Source organism: Brachyhypopomus gauderio, chromosome 9 (genome assembly GCF_052324685.1).
Source record: "Brachyhypopomus gauderio isolate BG-103 chromosome 9, BGAUD_0.2, whole genome shotgun sequence".
NCBI classification, from domain to species: Eukaryota; Metazoa; Chordata; class Actinopteri; order Gymnotiformes; family Hypopomidae; genus Brachyhypopomus; species Brachyhypopomus gauderio.
This window is the reverse complement of record NC_135219.1, coordinates 17857625-17876077: the sequence shown is the minus strand read 5'-3', so window position 1 is coordinate 17876077 and position 18453 is coordinate 17857625.

Genomic DNA, 18453 nt, shown 5'->3' with positions numbered 1-18453 from the left:
GTTTACTTTGTATGCTAGTGCATCATGTCGCATTAGGCAGAAGTCATCTTTACTACGTGTCATGCGTATTTTTATATCTACGCCATTCAACATCAATTTTTCCTGAAAAAATATGTCGCTATGAATTGGTGTCAATAGTTCCACCACATTACTAGCATTTGTGAATGCGGCCCTCTTTGTCAATCCAAGATTGGCCCCAGCAGGGTCTGTTTCATCCATATGTCCGGCGGTGTCCAGATAAAAAAGTCCTGCAGAGAACACAGTTTCCAGGGTGTCGCGACCATAGTTAGCCAGACAATCTATCATGCAGCGGTATGGGTAAGTACTCGAACTCTGCGATACCAGTCTGTCGCCTACCGACACGTCAACCTGCGAAAATATTGTAGCTCCTGGATAGTTTATCAACCCCACAGCGGCTCCATCATCAATATCTCTTCCGTCAGGTTTTGTGATTTTAAGCCGGAGGTACAATACAGTGTTGTTTAGATCCACATAATCTTCACCGTGTCCCGCTATAAAAAACTCCAATGGCGCGGTGTCAGAAATTGCAGAGAGAGGCGGAATTTCGATATAGGTGTTTTTCTCGATAGCTGTTTGTGTTAAAGGTACTGTAAACAAATCCAATTCTGATTTAATACACTCTTCAGACATGCGATGAAGTAGGGCCATGATCAGAAAATGGTGTTAACAGCCTTTCTATAGGATGGTGTTGTTGACTGTCTCCCCTTACTCTTTCTTTTCGACACTATGTGTTTTTTCACCTCACGCTTGGTTTTCTTAGACGGGCGGCCACGCCTCTTACCAGGGGGCCGTTTCACAGATTTTCGAGCCATCACCAACATGCCTGATCCATCTTGATTATGCGCCATCATACGCGTCAGACCGTTACTGACAACGTCGCTTACAATGTTTTTGGCAGCTGTTTTTAGATGTGGTTTGGCTATATTAAAACCCGATTTGATCAGAGGTATGGCCATTCTGAATAAATTTCTAAAAATCCCACCGAAACCGGCGCCATACATTGTTGGGCTGCCTGTATAGCCAGGCATGTGACCCCCAGCCTGATTTTGATAGTAAGAAATGTAACGTTCAGGATCCATAGCCGGTCTGTTGAACGAATCCATTTCAAAATCTATTTGCTTGTTTTACAGGTCTAAAATGCAGTTTCACAACAACCTTCCCGTAGGAAAAATTTACGTGCTGGTTCTGATCAGTTTTCACCTCTATAGCTATGTCGTTTATCTGTGTCTTTGTTATAGAAACGTAGTGTGGCTTGTTGTATCTAATTGTGACAACATCGTGGTTGTTCCCCGATATATGTACACATCTTAACAGGGGTACAAAACAATCTCCGACTAATTGGTAGTCAATGATGTCTGTGTAAACAAACATCGCGTAGAAACCGCCATAGATGTCCGCGGGGTGTGGCGCGTATTGTTTCTGCACGACATCCGGATCATCAACAAAACACTCTAGCATCACGCCTGGTTTAAACCCTAAGATGATGGCTAGTTTGCCGTTAAATACCACCCCAATATCAGACTGTGTCTTAATAAACACGCGGTGTCTTATTTGGTCATAAACAAAACCTATTGAATAGTCGGCTAGATGGTTATTGATCTCGCCAATCAACGCCTGTATGTTGTTATAAAAACCAGTAGGCAGCGTTATTTGTACCGTTTTGGACAGTTTCTTATCGACTATGGTAAATGTCGCATCTAGTTCACAAAAGTTTGTCCATGTCCGTGGGTATTGAAACTCTATAACCCCCACTTCCCAATCACCTTTTAAATCAAGCGGTTTGGCTAGTTTTGTTCTATAATTAGAAATTTGATTATCGGGGTACACGGACCTAGACGAATTGTTTGGCAGTGTGACACAAAAACCACTGTCCCCCATATTTGCCATTGATGTAATGAACAAATCAGCAATGTCACACGCCTTTTAAGGTCTTTGTATGTCCACCACATCATTTTCAGAAACCCAGCTGTTGAATTTCGATGGCCAGCCTAACCATTTCACTAAAACCAATGTTTTTTTACCCTGTTTTTTTTTATCTAAAATTTTTTCAACTTTGAATGCTTTATCCTTGGACATACGGATTTTTTGTAACTCTTCTTCATAGAAACTGCCTTGTATAATATCACCGTCATAATCTTTAAGTCTATATACGGGTGGTTGTCGTTGGATACATTCTGTTATGGTGAAAAACTCATGCGTATAGTTCTCCTCATACCCCTTTGTAAATGGACCCCTGACTTTAGAAATGCGCACAACATCACCAATCTTGTATTTAAACGCTGTTTTCTTGTCTAGGTGGTTTCTCACACCATACAATGCTTTAAACACATTAGCTTCATTTTCGCTTGTCACATTGACAGGCATGGTTTTGATACTACGATGATAGCTGTTGTTGTACCCACTCATTATATCTTGTAAAACATCTATGTACCTTTTGGAGTTTACCGCCGTTAGATAGCGCCACATACGACTCCGTAGCGTTCTGTTAAACCGTTCGATGACCCCTGCTTTTAGTTCGCTACCTGTAGCAAAATGCGTAATTTTGTTTTTTGATACCAAATTTTGAAAATGCTTGTTGAAAAACTCTTTACCCCTGTCAGTCTGCAACTTTTGAGGAACTCTGCCTTCTTCTAATATGGAAGCAAATGCCTTTGTCACTTCCAAACCCGTCTTATTTTTTAACAAACGGACCCATGCGTATTTGCTGAACACATCAATACATGTTAACATATATTTATAACCGTTGTTTTCCCTAGAATAAGCGCTCATATCAACAAGATCGGCTTGGAATTGAGCGTCAATACCATATACTATAACCCTGTTTCTTTTATAGTTGTGTCGTATGGGTTTGTGGAGCGTGTATGCATCCTCGCCTGCTAGCCAGTCTGAAACCTGTTGATCGGACAGACGCACTCCTGTATTCTCTAAAACACCACGTTTCAAACGATTTCTACCACCTAATGAGCCAGAATTAGACGGCGTGTAATAAGCAGCTCTCATAAGGTCTGCCATGTTGATAGAAAGCAATGATGAATATAATGACCCTCAAGATTTGTTTGGTCGGATGTTTTATTCAAAAAGGTTACAAAGCATCAATGAAATCTAGAAAATCCACACACACATCAACATTTTTCTCAACTAGATATTCAACAAGTGTATCAACCACTTTGCAAACATTAATCTGTTTCTTTGTTGAAAGTTTTACCACACAAATGTCTATTATATATGTACACAGACAAAGCACATGGTCGATTTTTACAGCGTTGTCGCTCTTAGGCATGAGAACCAACAGTTTACTAATAGACACATGGGATGCTTCGTTAGAATCTACACACAACTGGGCCAAATGACGCCAATCATGCGCCGTTGTTGTTTTGACAACATTCATTTGATTCTTGAAATTTTGTAAACGTTTAACATCATCAGCGTTCATGTTATTAAAAAGTGTAAAATCATCCACACTATCACCAATACAATTATACAACAAATGTGTCAATTCGTAGTACACACGATGTTTCATCACACGTTCTGACAAACTCTGGCGCGCACAAGCCAGACCCATTTTCGACTTAAACAGCACTATGAGTCTTTGAACCACTTTCCCAACAGTCAACGGCGTCAGAGACTAATTTTTCGGATGTTTGATCAACCAGACTCCCCCTTAGCTCCTGCAGCTTTTCCACAATGTACGGCTCACACCGCAATTCACAGACAACGGTTTCAGCACATCCTTGCACTTTTTGAAGAGGCAGCTGTATTCCAAAACACTTAAGAAGACCCGCTATGGCATCTCTTAACTCTGGTATGAACAAGGCCTGTGTTATATCTTTATAGTATTTTTCAAAAAAGAAGATATCCGGCTCAAATAGGCATGTGTGTCGACGCTGGCTGGGGTGGTTCACCTCACAACCGAGGCACATTTCCTTCAACTTGCGATCTATGATGTGTTGCAGAATTACAACAACGACAGACTTTATCAGTTTCAATGCCGTAGTACACACACGGCTGTCAACATCATCGGGTTGTTCAGGCATGGTTGTGTCTTCAGGAGCCTCGACTTGCTCATCCACATCGCTGATAACCAACGACGCCAGCCGATCACACAACGAATCCATCACCTCATCCGAGGGGCAGGCCGTATATCCAAGATCCAACATACTATTGTCCGGTCCTGTGTTGTCCGTAGCTGATTCATCATAGCTGTAGTCCACAAACCTACGACCGGTGTCGAGCGCCGTATATTCAAAGCACGGGCCTCTGTAGTTTCTATACCACACGCGCTCACCGGCATCCGGCTGGTCTGCTGGATGAAAATCCTCAAACACGCGGGCCTGCATGTTGACCTTTTCTTGATGTTGTGTGCTCACGACGTGGAGTTGTGATTCTTTTAACACACATTCGGGTAGGCGGTGATCCTCTTTGACCACCCCACAAACGTCATAAGCCAGAGAATCAAATAGATTAATTTTAACATCCCTAAAGTGTTCGCGACGCATTTGACCAAATGCATTGACACACTGTTTCTTCCTTGGTGCTAAAAACAAATTGGTCGCACCACTAGAACTAACCCTTGGCGTAACTGTTGAATCTCTAAAAAGAGCCTGATTCACACACACAGCAGACATTTTAAAAGAGGTAGCCATATTAAACTACCATGCCTGTTTAAATACTATATGCAACATCTATATGCCAACGGATGACGTAGGGGTGTGATCTGTGGGGGGATGCCCAAACCCCTCCCCTGACTTGCCCTTGTGGTGGAGGGGGTGACCTGTCAATCAAACGTGTCACTCAAGGGGTCATAAATCAAGGGTCATAAATCACTCAAAAAGGTGTTTGACAGGTAGTGTAGGATATATACTACTGACATGTGTTTTCTAGAGAGACTAGAGACTAGTTTTCCAGGGAAAGCCAATTTACCTAACCTCCATGTTTTAGACTGTGGGAGGAAACAGACACAGTTAGGATGTGTGTGCAGTTTGATTGAGATTAGAGCAGTACACGAGGCAGGCAGGGGTCACACCAGTAAATAGTGATGCAACGTTATACTGTGCCGTGTATCAACAAAAAACAAGCCAGGCTGGTAGTCAAAATCCAGAGAGACAGAACAAACAGCTGGGTATGCAGACAGGGAAGAGCTGGCAGTACTTCAAACGTAGGTCGCTGGAAGCGTTATATGGTGTGGTGACGAGGTTGATGGAACACAGGTGAGTGTGAGGAGTATCCATGGAAACCACTAGTTTTCAAGGAATGAGGACACCTAGTGGCCAGATGGGTGCATGTCAGCCATCTCCCTGACAGCATCCCCAAAGCAATAAAGATTTGGTAAGACCTACAACATAATTGGGGCAGGCATTATTTAAATAAAAGTGATGATGATCCATGAGTGCATTGCTCATGGGGTAGTATCACAGACCTGTGGCTTGCAGCACCTGTTCTATTCAACTGGATACCTTAACTAAGTTGTACTGTTTTGTTTGTTTGTTTGTTTTTTACAAAAAAATAAATGAGCCCCAATATTAAAAATTATTTAACAAAACCTTTTATTATTTAATTCTTTAATTGTCAACCCAGTATCACGGCCTAGCGTGTAATACACACGTTAGTCCACCCGGCGTGCCGTGTCAGTTACACGTTTGTGTACCTGAAACGTGAAATGCACACGCTGACATAAAACGACTGAAAATGGACAAATACCCGTATGATGACGACGCCGTGACGCACTCACTGTTGCTCAGGTAACACATGATCAACAAGTTATCTAGTTACTATATTTTACTATACCTTTAAAAGTATTGTTGATTTGATTGCAATGTTTAGGATGTCAATTTAACACAAATAACTAGTGATTGAAATTCGAAGCTTTCTGAAGCACTGAAGCTTTCTATCCAATGGCCTATGTGCACGCTGTTAAGTGACGTAATTTCCGCTAAAAGGTTAGGATGGTTGTTGACATCCGGTAGCCATTGAAAGCGTACACTGTGCTAGCTATTCACCTCACCAGTCTTGTAACGAGCATATTTACTAGTGATGGCAAACCGAAGCTTTGTGAAGCACTGAAGCTTTCCTCCGAAATGAGTTGAAAAAAGGTTCATTACTCGAAGCTTCATGACACAGTGCACAGTACCGCCATCTGGTGGCCAAAACCATGAAGTGCTTCATGTATCTTGTGGTTTGAAGACAAGGGAACTGTTTTTTACAGCATAAACTGTTTAAATGCATTAAAATTTTGACATTTGTTGTTTCAATAAAGACAACTGATAAAACTACATTGTTTGTTGTGCATGTTTTCCAAATCTAACTGCTGGGTTGAGCAGAATGCTGAGAAAAAGGACTGATGGCTGAATAATAAAAATCACACAGTGATCTTACATTACATTTAGGGCATTTGGCAGACACCCTTATCCAGAGCGACTTACATTTTTACCTCATTTTTTGTACAAGTGAGCAATTGAGGGTTAAGGGCCTTTCTCAGGTCTGGGGATCGAACCCATGACCTTCCGGTCACAAGACCAGTTCCTTAACCACCAGGCCATGACTGCCTTTTCTTTATAAAATTATGAAAGAGAACATTTGATAATGGTGCATATCTTAGTATCCAAAACAAAAATGTTTTAGTGATTTGATGACATGAAACACTACACACAGAATAATGACGGATTTTATACATTTAAAATATAATTCATAATTGGTGCACAGCCCAGTGCACAGACTTGGTGCACAGACTTACAAAGTGTCATTAATTGCTTTTAATAAGGTAATTGTCTTTATTCTTATAATTTTTTTAATAACCTTATTTGATGGCAAAATTTCGAAGTGTTTCCAGACTTCAGAACGGCCTATTTTTGGCAATGGTTCCATTCTACTCGCTAATTTCTCTCTCTCTCTCGCTGTCTCTGTCTCTCTCTCTCGCTGTTGCTATGCTTTCTCCCAATCCTCGAACGACCCTCGAAGTGCCCGCGAAGATTTGCTCTTTTGAATCAGTGCCTGAAGCAGTCACGTGATTGTGTGCCGAAACGAAGCATTGTGGAACGAATCAAGCATCGATACAGTGGTTCGAAGCAGTGGGTGTTGCTTTTGTGACACAATCTTTGAAGCTTCAGGTTCAAGGGTAACATCACTAATATTTACTGTTAATTACTTGGAAGTTTCCTTCATCTCCTGTCCGTTTACGTGTCCTAAACATGACAGGTAAACAAAAAAAAGTATCGTTTCAACAACGTACAGACAGCAGGTCCAACCACCACTGCTGTGTGTCATTCTGCACAGCATCGACAAGGTGTAATTCCTACCTGAGCTTCCACACCTTTCCAAAGGACTCAGAACTGCAGAAACAATGGGTGGTTAAGATCAGGAGAGATCATTTTATCGTCACGAGTACTTCCCGAGTGTGTTCGCGACATTTTATCGCTGCTGATCTGCTCGAACCTCCCACTCCTGCTGGACGACGACGACTGCGACCTGGAGCTTTTCCTGTGCTATTTCAATGGAATAACTATACTATTCCAACTCCACGATCTGGAGTATGGGAAAGAACAGAGCGTCCACCCAACACTGATCTAACAGAGATGCAGACTGACCATGATGATGATGACCCCTTACCGTGTCATGAACATGACTACTGCGTCAGTAATGAGCCTACTGCGCTTGATCTCTCCCTCAATGAAAATGAAGAGCTACGCGAGGAGATATCAAGGCTCTGAAAACGAATCGAAGACTTAACTGTCAGCAGCAAGTTCTGTTTGGAGCGGTTTTCTGCCTCTGATGACGACATACGGTTCTTTACCAGGTAAATAAAAAATATGGCAGGACACAGTATACGGATGGGCCTTCTCTGGTGTCTGAAATACATTGTGAATGAATTAGCCATTATATAACTTTATATATAACTTTTATATTCCACAGATTTGCAATCCATGCCCACCTGATGGGCTTTTGGAAGCAAATAGAGCCAGCCACCCACAACATCATACGGGTTACAAGAGCACGGACTGTTGAGAAGACTGATCAGGTCCCTCACTCTGCCAGTGCAATGGTAAATGTTTTCGTGTTGTCCATACAAAGCATGTTATGTCATCATTTTCAATTTAATCTTTACATCAAAAGAAGTTTTGATAGTCATAATGTAATATGACAATAGGATAATGTATTTTTTCCCCAGGTTCTTCAAGCAATTGATGAGATTTTTCTCTTCATGAACTACCCGTCATTGGGACTGATGCGAAAGGATTTGGCCCACAGATTTAGAATACATCGGTCAACTGTTAGTTGTATTATTAACACCTGGGCCAACTTCCTTTATACTGTATTGGGAGCTGTTTCTATTTGGTTAGATGTGGACACTGAAAACTCACCTCCCAGATGTGTTTCAGGACTACGCTGACACTCAAATAATTTTAGATTGCACAGAACTGAGATGTCAAACTCCAAATTCCCTTCTCCTCTAGAGTGAAGCGTTTTCCACTTATAAATCACACTGTACATTCAAAAGGTTGATTGGGATAGCCCCTCATGGCGCAGTGACCTTTGTGTCTTCTCTTTATCAAGGTGCTATCAGTGATAAAGAGATCTTAAAGCAGTCTGGCATTGTGGCCCTCCTTGACCCATCTATGGCCATCACGGTGGACAAGGGTTTCCTTGTTGAAGACTGCGTTCCATGCAAAGTCCACATACCCACGTTTCTGTCAAAGAGAGCTCAACTGTCTAGGTCAGAGATCAGAACGTCACAGTCCATTGCAAGACTGAGAGTCCATGTTGAGCGTGTGATTCGCAGAGTCAAATAACATAAAATATTCAGCACAGTGATCCCCCTTTCAATCACAGGGAGCATAAACCAAATTTTTACTGTTGCCTGTCTTTTGGTGAATTATCAAAATGGCCCCTTGGTAAAAGCCTGGGCAAACAATGACTAATCTCAATCCAGAATTAGACAGATGATGTAATGTGAATTATGGTGATTTATTTATTTATTTATTTCTCTAACCTTACAATGATCCCTTTAAGGTCAGGGGTCGGCAACCCGCCGCTCTGGAGCCGCATGCAGCTCTTTGATCCCTCTGATGCGGCTCAGCTTTTGAATAGAATTAATGAGTGTTTAATTAACGTATATTATTTTTGAGACTTAAAAAAAAGTTCAGGTGGAATTTCACAAATGTCCGGTATTTAGTTTCGGTTCGCTTGAGTGACATGTCATCGTCACTGAAATAAATTTCCAATTATTTTGCTTTTGTGGCTCCGAGTCAAAAAGGTTTCCGACCCCTGCTTTAGGTCATACTAGTCTGTAAATATTGGCTGCAATGTTAAGGTACAGTGCAATATGATTAATTGTATAAAATGCTTTCACTTTTATATGTAAAATTGACAACACAATACAACATTATGTATTTCTTAACTTTTACTGTATTTGTAAAAAATGAAATGAATACAATAGTAATACAATTGACAGAATAAATTGAAATTGTTTTAATTGTTCATGAGTTCATATCTTCATTATGATTTTCTATTGCTTGGGCATAGAGAGGTATTTTGGCATGTAAGTGTTAAAGAAAAACATGTCACACCTCCTTTTCACCTCTTCTAATACACTGCTATCTCTGTAAACTCGCTGCATAAAGATATCATCATGGGCACAGATAACTAAATCACACCACTGCATACCAGTAATCAATAACTGGAACTGGATTTGCCAATAATAACAATGGCTCTCCTTCATTTTGTGTAGGCCTTGTGCCACTTTGAGAAATTTGCAGTCTACATAGCTTTGTGCATTTGGGCACTTAATTTCAACAAGCCCAAATGATGGACGCTCAAGTGTGTCATATACAAGTCCATCAGGTGATGCACCCAGCCAAGAGGCATCTGGATGAATCACTAGCCCACACTTGGTCAAGTTCAAGTTTTTCAGAACTGCACAGTCCTTTAAGGCCCCTGTTTCCATTTCAAGTCCCCTCTTCACGTGTGCTGTTTGTCGTGTCCCTCGGATTATCCTTTCTGCCAGACTTTCTGCAGCACCTGGACCTCTAACGTGGCTCACCTCTCTGAAATGTGAGGCAGTCACTCTTTCTCTCCTAAGTGAATGCCACTCAGGTGTAGCACTTTGGGATCTTGTTGCCTCCTCAATAAGGTGTGACTGTGACAAGGCCACAGAAAGTGAGCTTAGGTGTAGCTGTTCTTGGTGTGTTGGCACAAATGAATATTCAGGTGGGCTTAGATGGTAACATTCTAGTGGCAGACTCGGGAATGGGGGTGCATCCTCATGTATGACAACACTGTCAGATGGAGGTGGTGGTTGTTGATAGGACAGTACACTGCCAACTTGTACCTTCCCAAAGATGGAGTCCACAAGTGGCTTGTCAGGCGAGATGTTCATTGTGCAGATGAGTGGAAGAGAATCTGCTTTCATTCCAGCGTAGACTGGTCCAGGATTGAGGGTGGCCGGGTGTGGGAGCTCACCGCTGTAGCCCTTGAAAAGTGTACTTCTGAAATAAAAGAAGAGTGAATACCATTTATTTTTACACATTGTAATCTGTTCCCCAGCACAACTGATTGTGAATCACATGTCATCTGAAGTACAACGAGGCTAAATTTAATTTTGAAAAGAACAGGGTCTTATCAGATGATCAAAAGCATTTTTTTTACCACACACTGTAATCTGCCTATTAAATTTGGTACTACATACCTAACTCCACTGGCTGTAGTAGCACCTGGTTTTGGCTTTAGGACAACCATGGCATCCACGGGTCCAGGCTTCACCCCCTATTAATTTAAAAGATGGTGTTAGTAAAGTGACTGTGATACATTAACTAACATTAAATAATGAAATAAGACAAACATTGTTGGTGGTTTATGCCACTTCTGTTCTGTCTGTGTGCATGAAAGGACAGGAGGGACGACAGACATGCCAGATTCAGAATAATGAGCAGTCTGGAAAAGCAATGCAACCAAGTGTTTGCAGATTCCGCAACCAGCAACACAAGAGCAGTTGCTCTTAATGAGCACAACTGGCATTGAATCACGTAAGGTCATCTGAAATACACAAGAGGCAAAATTTAGTATCTTGAAAAGAAGACTTCAGCAATGTCAATAGGCGCAATATCTGTCCCATCATGTTGTTAGTGGTGAATGTCACTTGTCTATTGTCTCATGTAACGTTTGTGCTGTTTTGCATCACTCTTAAAACACTTGGCTATACTGTCTTTCTATTCTACAGTGTTGTGCATGGTTCAATCTACTAGTTCACTGAGCAACTATAAACTAAATATATTTTAGATTTAAACTTCATTTTCACTCCAGATGAAATGCTTACACATAGGAGTGAAACAGGCCTACTTATTATTATTATTATTATTATTATTATTATTATTATTATTATTATTTTGTTGTTTCCACCACCAACAACAGAACAGTGCAGGTTTTACTTCAACTGCTTCTTGAAGAGTGTTATCAGAATATGTTAATAGATGTAAGTGTTGAAGCCACATGTTAATAAAGAAGTTAAGATGAAAGATTTGAAAGACAGATTGACAGATTTTAGAAAATGCAGTTTGAAGAATAGCTGAGGTGGGCTATATTCTGCTTTTGAGTCATAGAGGTAGATAACAATAGCTCGAACTGTAAAATAAACTCCCATTTGTTTACTATAGGCAACATAGACTGCTAATGATTCCCACTCAGCTACTCTGCATTTGGCTACCATTGTAAGCTTTGAAAACCAATGCCTATGGTTATCACAGCTTACGTGAAGTAAGAGCAAGGATAAAAGATTGAACTTGTGTTGAACTCACTTTTGAACTTGTTCAACAGAACTTTGAACGTGACACTGAACAGAACTCGTGTCATTTTAACCAGTCCTACTCTCAGCTGGTGTGGCGTATCTGTTTTCTTCATAGATCTGTAGCAGTGAGCCCTCACTGTTATCTCGTTAGCCTTACTTTTGCCTGATACTTCCATCAGAAATACAAACATGTTTTAAAAGGCATTTCTAGTACTAGGACAGGTTGGTTCGTTACTAAAAACAACATCACTTCATTAGACTGCCACCTCAGGCTAGCTAGCTAACTAGCGTCAGCCACTTACCTTCAAAATTGCAGAGGTAGGATGAAACGTAGAACTTGAAACCCTTTTCAAGTTGACTCTGTGTCGTTGTACTTGATGCTCTGACAATACGACGCACATCGTTGACGGTAAATTTCGGGAACTCCAACAGGCACCTTGTGAATTTAGACTCGACCATGACATCGACACTTCCGCATACCAACCGGAAATATGGTAGCATCCTTACACCAACGAGGAAGTGTGCACCTAGGCCATTGTACCGGAAAAAGGTTCACTTCATGAAGCAGTGGACATTATCGCCATCTGGTGGACAGTGAAAGCAGCGTCTTTTATTTATTCATTTTTAGCCTTTAACTCCATATTGTTTCATTAAAGTTTTTCATGTTTTGTCAATAAGTCAATAAAGGAAATCTGTTTGTTGTGATTTGTTGTTTCTTATATATCTAGCTGGTTTGGGTTCTTATTTTTACACTTTTTAAAATTAATCACATTTTTTAATATGTATACGTATATCGTGAATGTTTATGTATGGATGTACAAATAACAAAAGTGCTTGTGGAAAAACAAGTTTGATTTATTAGTGATTTTAGTGATTGTGGACATTAGCATCTTTGTTTTCAGTTTTTATTCAAAAAGAGGATTTGTTCCACTGTGCTGGGACACAATTTTTCAAGCCTCACACAGCACTGAGGAGGCTGGTGTACATAAAAATTCCAGTGCAAGCTGATAGAGGTGGAGATAAACCGTGGAACTATTGGGTCAGTCAGGTATCTTTGAACCTCAACAGTAAATCCCACATTCCCTCACCAGAAAAAATAAACACACATGATGGTCAAAGAACAGGTTAAGGGGTTTTGTAAAGCATATTAACTTTTACCTCCCATTAGAATGGAAACAATACTTCCCCTTGGCCCACCGGGGAAATCCCCGGTAGTAATGTATGCCAGTCCGCCCCCGATACCTACAGTTGCATACATTTTACATACATTTATTATGCATTAAGCAGTTTTACCCTGCTGACTGTCAAAACCTATAGAGTTTTCTGTTGCCATCTGCACAAACGGCAGTCATGTTCGGGGTACAAGCAGAGTGAAGCATGTGAAGTTTTGTCACACTGAAACTTGCACAATGAGTACTCCATGGAGCTTCTCTGGAACATGTCTCCATGTATCTTCCCAATTAGCAAGGTTACAATTTAATAAGTTAGAATTAAAAGTCCTAAAGAACACCTAAATATGTATTAATCCACACTGGACTTACCCTTCCAAACTGCCGAGTCCTCCCATCCAACATCTGCAAAAACTTTACCTTGCCTTGTATATATGTATATAATATATATTATATTGTATATATCATTTGTATATGTATATATTATATGTATATAATATATACTTATTTTATTTGAATCACTTGTATGATGCATGTAATGTTTAATTACAAATGTCTACATGCCATTTATTCAGGCCCTTACTTGCAGAAGTCCCTACAAGGTAAGATATACAGACAAACACTCTGAAAACAGTTATCACACTACAACACATAAAACATGCAACAGAAGCAAAAACAAACAAACTTTAAGTTCAATCAGTGCCTACAATTGAATTATAAGCAAACATCTGAAGTGCCTATGGATGGCAACGATGTTTGAAATTAATGAAGAAGATCGCTTTCACTGCGAACCAAAAAACTAATAATAACAACCATACAAACTACCCCACTCTGAAAAAAAATTCACACACGAAGACGTGACAGTGAACTCTTATTTTGATACACTCATTGATGTTTTGAATAGGCGCCTCATCAGGAAACCACCATCTTGGCCTGTGTTGGCCACATTTCAATCTTTCTTTTTTTTTTTTTTATTGAACAAAAAGTGAACATACATAGATGCAGTTTACAAACAATAAGGCGCAAAGACATTACAATTCCACCAAGAAAGAAAAATGGATAGGTGCACACAGAGAAAAAAAAAAAAAAAGGAAAAACAGGGGCTAAATTATTCTAAATTATAATCTTCTATTAAAGAACAGAAAAGGCGGGCATAACGACCATGCAGCAAACAAACAGTTTTGCAGTGGAGACTGAAGTAATTGTGGAAATGACAAAAGTGAGGCTTGACTTTAAGATATTTTGATTTATGTATGAAGAATTGTCCCAGGATGATGATATTATTAACAAGAAAATCATCCTTATAGTTGTCTATGCACATTCCATAAATTATGTCATCAACTGAAAACCGTTTGAGAGAAAGTATTTTAAAAGATAACCAAGTAAAAATATCAGACCACAGTGTTTGAACAAATGAGCAGTGAAAAAATAAATGCTCAGTTGTTTCGGTGCCATCACAAAAAACACAATTGTTGGTTTCAATCCCAAACCGATGCTTAATAAAATCACTGGAGGGATAGATTCCATTTAAAGTTTTAAAGTGGACTTCTTTGGCTTTAGGAGCAATTGGATAGTTGAGATACAGTGAGTCCAAGAAGTATTTGATCCCTTGCTGATTTTCTTCGTTGGCCCACTAATAAAGACATGATCATTCTATACTTTTAATGGTAGATGTATTCTTACATGGAAAGACAGAATATTAAAAAGAAAATCCAGAAAATAAATCTAAGGAATATATATTAATTGATTTGTATTTCATGGAGTGAAATAAGTATTTGATCCCTTAGTATTCATTAGCAGTTCTGGCTTTTACAGACCAGTTAGACACTCCCAATCAACTTGTTACCTGACCTGAAGCCACCTGTTCTCACTAATCCCTTGTGTGAAAAACACCTGTCCACAGAATCAGACAGATCACACAGATTTCAAGTCTCCAACATGGGTAAAACCAAAGAGCTGTCACAGGACCTCAGAGTCAGAATTGTTGACCTTCACAAAGCTGGAATGGGCTACAAAAAGATTAATAAGGTGTTGGATGTGAAAGTAACAACTACTGGTGCAATTATCAGAAAGTTTAAAGAGTATAACATGACAATCAACAGACCTCGGCCCGGTGCTCCAAAGAAGATTTCGCCTCGTGGGGTGGCAATGATGCTGAGAACGGTCAGAAATCGTCCTGCAACCACTCGGCAGGAGTTAGCAAATGACCTGAAGGCAGCTGGGACCACAGTTTGCAATGAAACAATTGGCAACACTTTGCGCAACAATGGATTCACATCCCGCAGTGCCCGAAAGGTACCCCTGCTGAAGAGAGCACATGTGGAGGCGCGCCTCAAGTATGCCAATGATCATTTGAAAGATGAACCAAGTTATTGGGAGAAGGTTTTGTGGTCAGACGAGACCAAAATTGAACTTTTTGGCCTCAACTCCACCCGCCATGTGTGGAGGAAGAAAAATGCTGCCTATGACCCCAAGAACACTGTGCCCACCGTCAAGCATGGAGGTGGAAGCATAATGTTTTGGGGGTGTTTCTCTGCCAAGGGTACAGGGCTACTACACCGCATCACTGGGAAGATGGATGGAGCCATGTACCGCACAATCCTGAGGGACAACCTCCTCCCCTCTGCCAGGGATCTGAAAATGGGCCGTGGTTGGGTCTTCCAACATGATAACGACCCTAAACATACAGCAAAGGCAACAAAGGATTGGCTCAAGAAACATCACATTAAGGTCATGGAGTGGCCCAGCCAGTCGCCAGACCTCAATCCGATCGAAAATCTATGGAGGGAGCTGAAGGTCAGAGTTGCCAAGCGACAGCCCACCAACCTTCATGATTTAGAGAGGATCTGCAAAGAAGAGTGGGCCAAAATTCCCCCTGGTGTGTGTGCTAAACTTGTGGTTAACTACAACAAACGTCTCACCGCTGTGCTTGCAAACAAAGGCTTTGCCACTAAGTATTGAGTGTGTTTGGCAAGAGGGATCAAATACTTATTTTCCTCATTGAAATACAAATTAATTAAAATATATTCTTTAAAATTATATTCTGGATTTTTGTCTTGATATTCTGTCTCTCCATGTAAGAATACATCTACCATTAAAAGTATAGAATGATCATGTCTTTATTAGTGGGCCAACGAAGAAAATCAGCAAGGGATCAAATACTTCTTGGACTCACTGTATCTGGTACGCAACTTTTGGATAGATTGTATTGTGTAAATTTGAAGAATAGAGTTCCTATATGGCAGAGTGGGGTACAAGATGCTATCAAATGTGTGCTGGATTACCTTATTGGAAAGTTTAGAGTCCTTAAAAGAACAGTTTGCAATCAATAATTGTGGTAAACTGGGGACAATGGGTGAATAAGTGAGAGCTCCAACAATTAGACATAAAACAGATTTAGGAATGGCATTCACAATGGACTTAAATATTTTTGGGTTTGACTTTAAATTATATTGCTGACATAGAGCATTGTAGGACAACAGACAGCCATTACTATCGACTAAGTGCAACACCGACCAGATACCCTTTTCCATCCAGTCCTCATTAAACAATGATTTTTTCTTTACTGTGATGTAGCGATTATTCCAGATTGGTGAATTATGTCGAGTGAAGTTATGACTGTATATAAGTTTCCTATATAACAGCACCTGCTGGTGAAAATTTGAAAGTTTCACAGGAAGACGTTGAACACTGAAGTCACAGCTTAGGAGAAAATCAATCCCTCCCATTGTTTTGAACAGACTTTGGGGAATGTGAAACCACAAGTTGTTAGAATTAAGGCATAATTTTAACCAATTTAATTTAAGAGTTCCGTTCATAAAATCAAAGTCTATAGTTTGTAGACCCCCATCCTCATAATCTTTAGTCATATCTGTTTTTTTGATGTAGTGTACCTTTTTCTTCCATATAAAGTCATAATTAATCTGATTGATTTTTTTAACAGCTTTGTTTGGAATGGCTAATGAGTATGATGGATAAATACATCTAGATATTGATTCCAATTTAACTAGAAAAGCTCTGCCAAACACACTAATGTCCCTCAACAACCACAAATTGAGTCTGGATTGACATCTCTCAATCAGCTTCCATATATTCTGTCTTTCACTCTCATCAGGATCCTTAGATATCACTATACCCAAATATTTAACCGATTTCCTAACTGGGATATTATGTACTTCTTCTAAGTCAGTGGGATGAACTGACATCATTTCACATTTATTCAGATTTAATTTAAGGCCTGACGCTTTCGAGAACATACTAATAATTTGAAAAATTTTTGGAGTCTCATTTATATCCTTCATGAAAATAGTGGTGTCGTCTGCAAATTGACTAATGATAAGAGGTCTACCTAACATATTAAGAGGAGCAATATTGGAGTTCTTTATACAGATAGAGAGCATCTCTGTGGCCATTATAAAAAGTAAAGGAGAAATGGGACATCCATGTTTAATTCCACGTTCTATAGAGAATGGAGGAGAGGTTCCTCTCGGCAGTGAAACTGATGAAGTTGTGTTCTCATATAAACATTTAATGATATTCTGAAAGCGAATTCCAAAACCAAAAGATTTTAAGCTATGAAAAATAAACGGATGCTCTACAGAATCAAAGGCCTTGTAAAAATCCAGGTAAAGAATAAAACCATCATCTTTAATAAGATGGTTATAATCAATGAGATCCTGTATAAGACGAATATTATTATGTATAGATCTTCCCTTCATAAAACCAGATTGTGTCTCACTGATAATTTGGTGCATATTAGTTTTCAATCTATTTGCAAATAACGAAGTAATGATTTTATAATCAGTATTAAGCAAAGTGATGGGTCTTAAATTATCTAAAATAGTGTGGTCCTTACCAACTTTGAGAATAAGTGTTATAACCCGTTGCTTCATAGAAGCTGGGAAGGACAGATCATCATTCGGCCGTAAGGCCATCACATCCAGGCGATTTGTTTAAAGAAAGACGCCCTACTGCCGTGTCCAATTCACTCATAGTAACATCTGCATAACACAGCTGAGAGAAATCACTATCAATACGGGGAATCAGATGATTTATTGAATCAAAGAATGATTTAAGATCATTATCAGAATAGGATGAGGAGTAGAGGTCTGCACTCCCGCGGTAATCCCGCGGGACCCGACAGAATATCTTGCGGCGCGATACAGAATTTAATTGTTATTGGCGGGAGCGGGAGTTGAATTAGTCCAGGCGATGCGGGAGCGGGACCGCATATACATGTAGAAAAATCCCGCAAATTAATAGTCTAGAAAATTATAATAATAACAACGCAATGATTTCCATGCATAAGGAACAGGACGAAAACAACTAATCATTCAGTAAGTAAGCAATAAACTAATTCAAAATATTGGCTAAGCAACTGATCACGTGAACATGAAGTGTGCGTCATTTTGTCATTTTGATACAGAAATGGCAGAGACTGTAGACCAGGGGTCGGCAACCTTTGAGACATGGAGTGCCAACTTTAACATG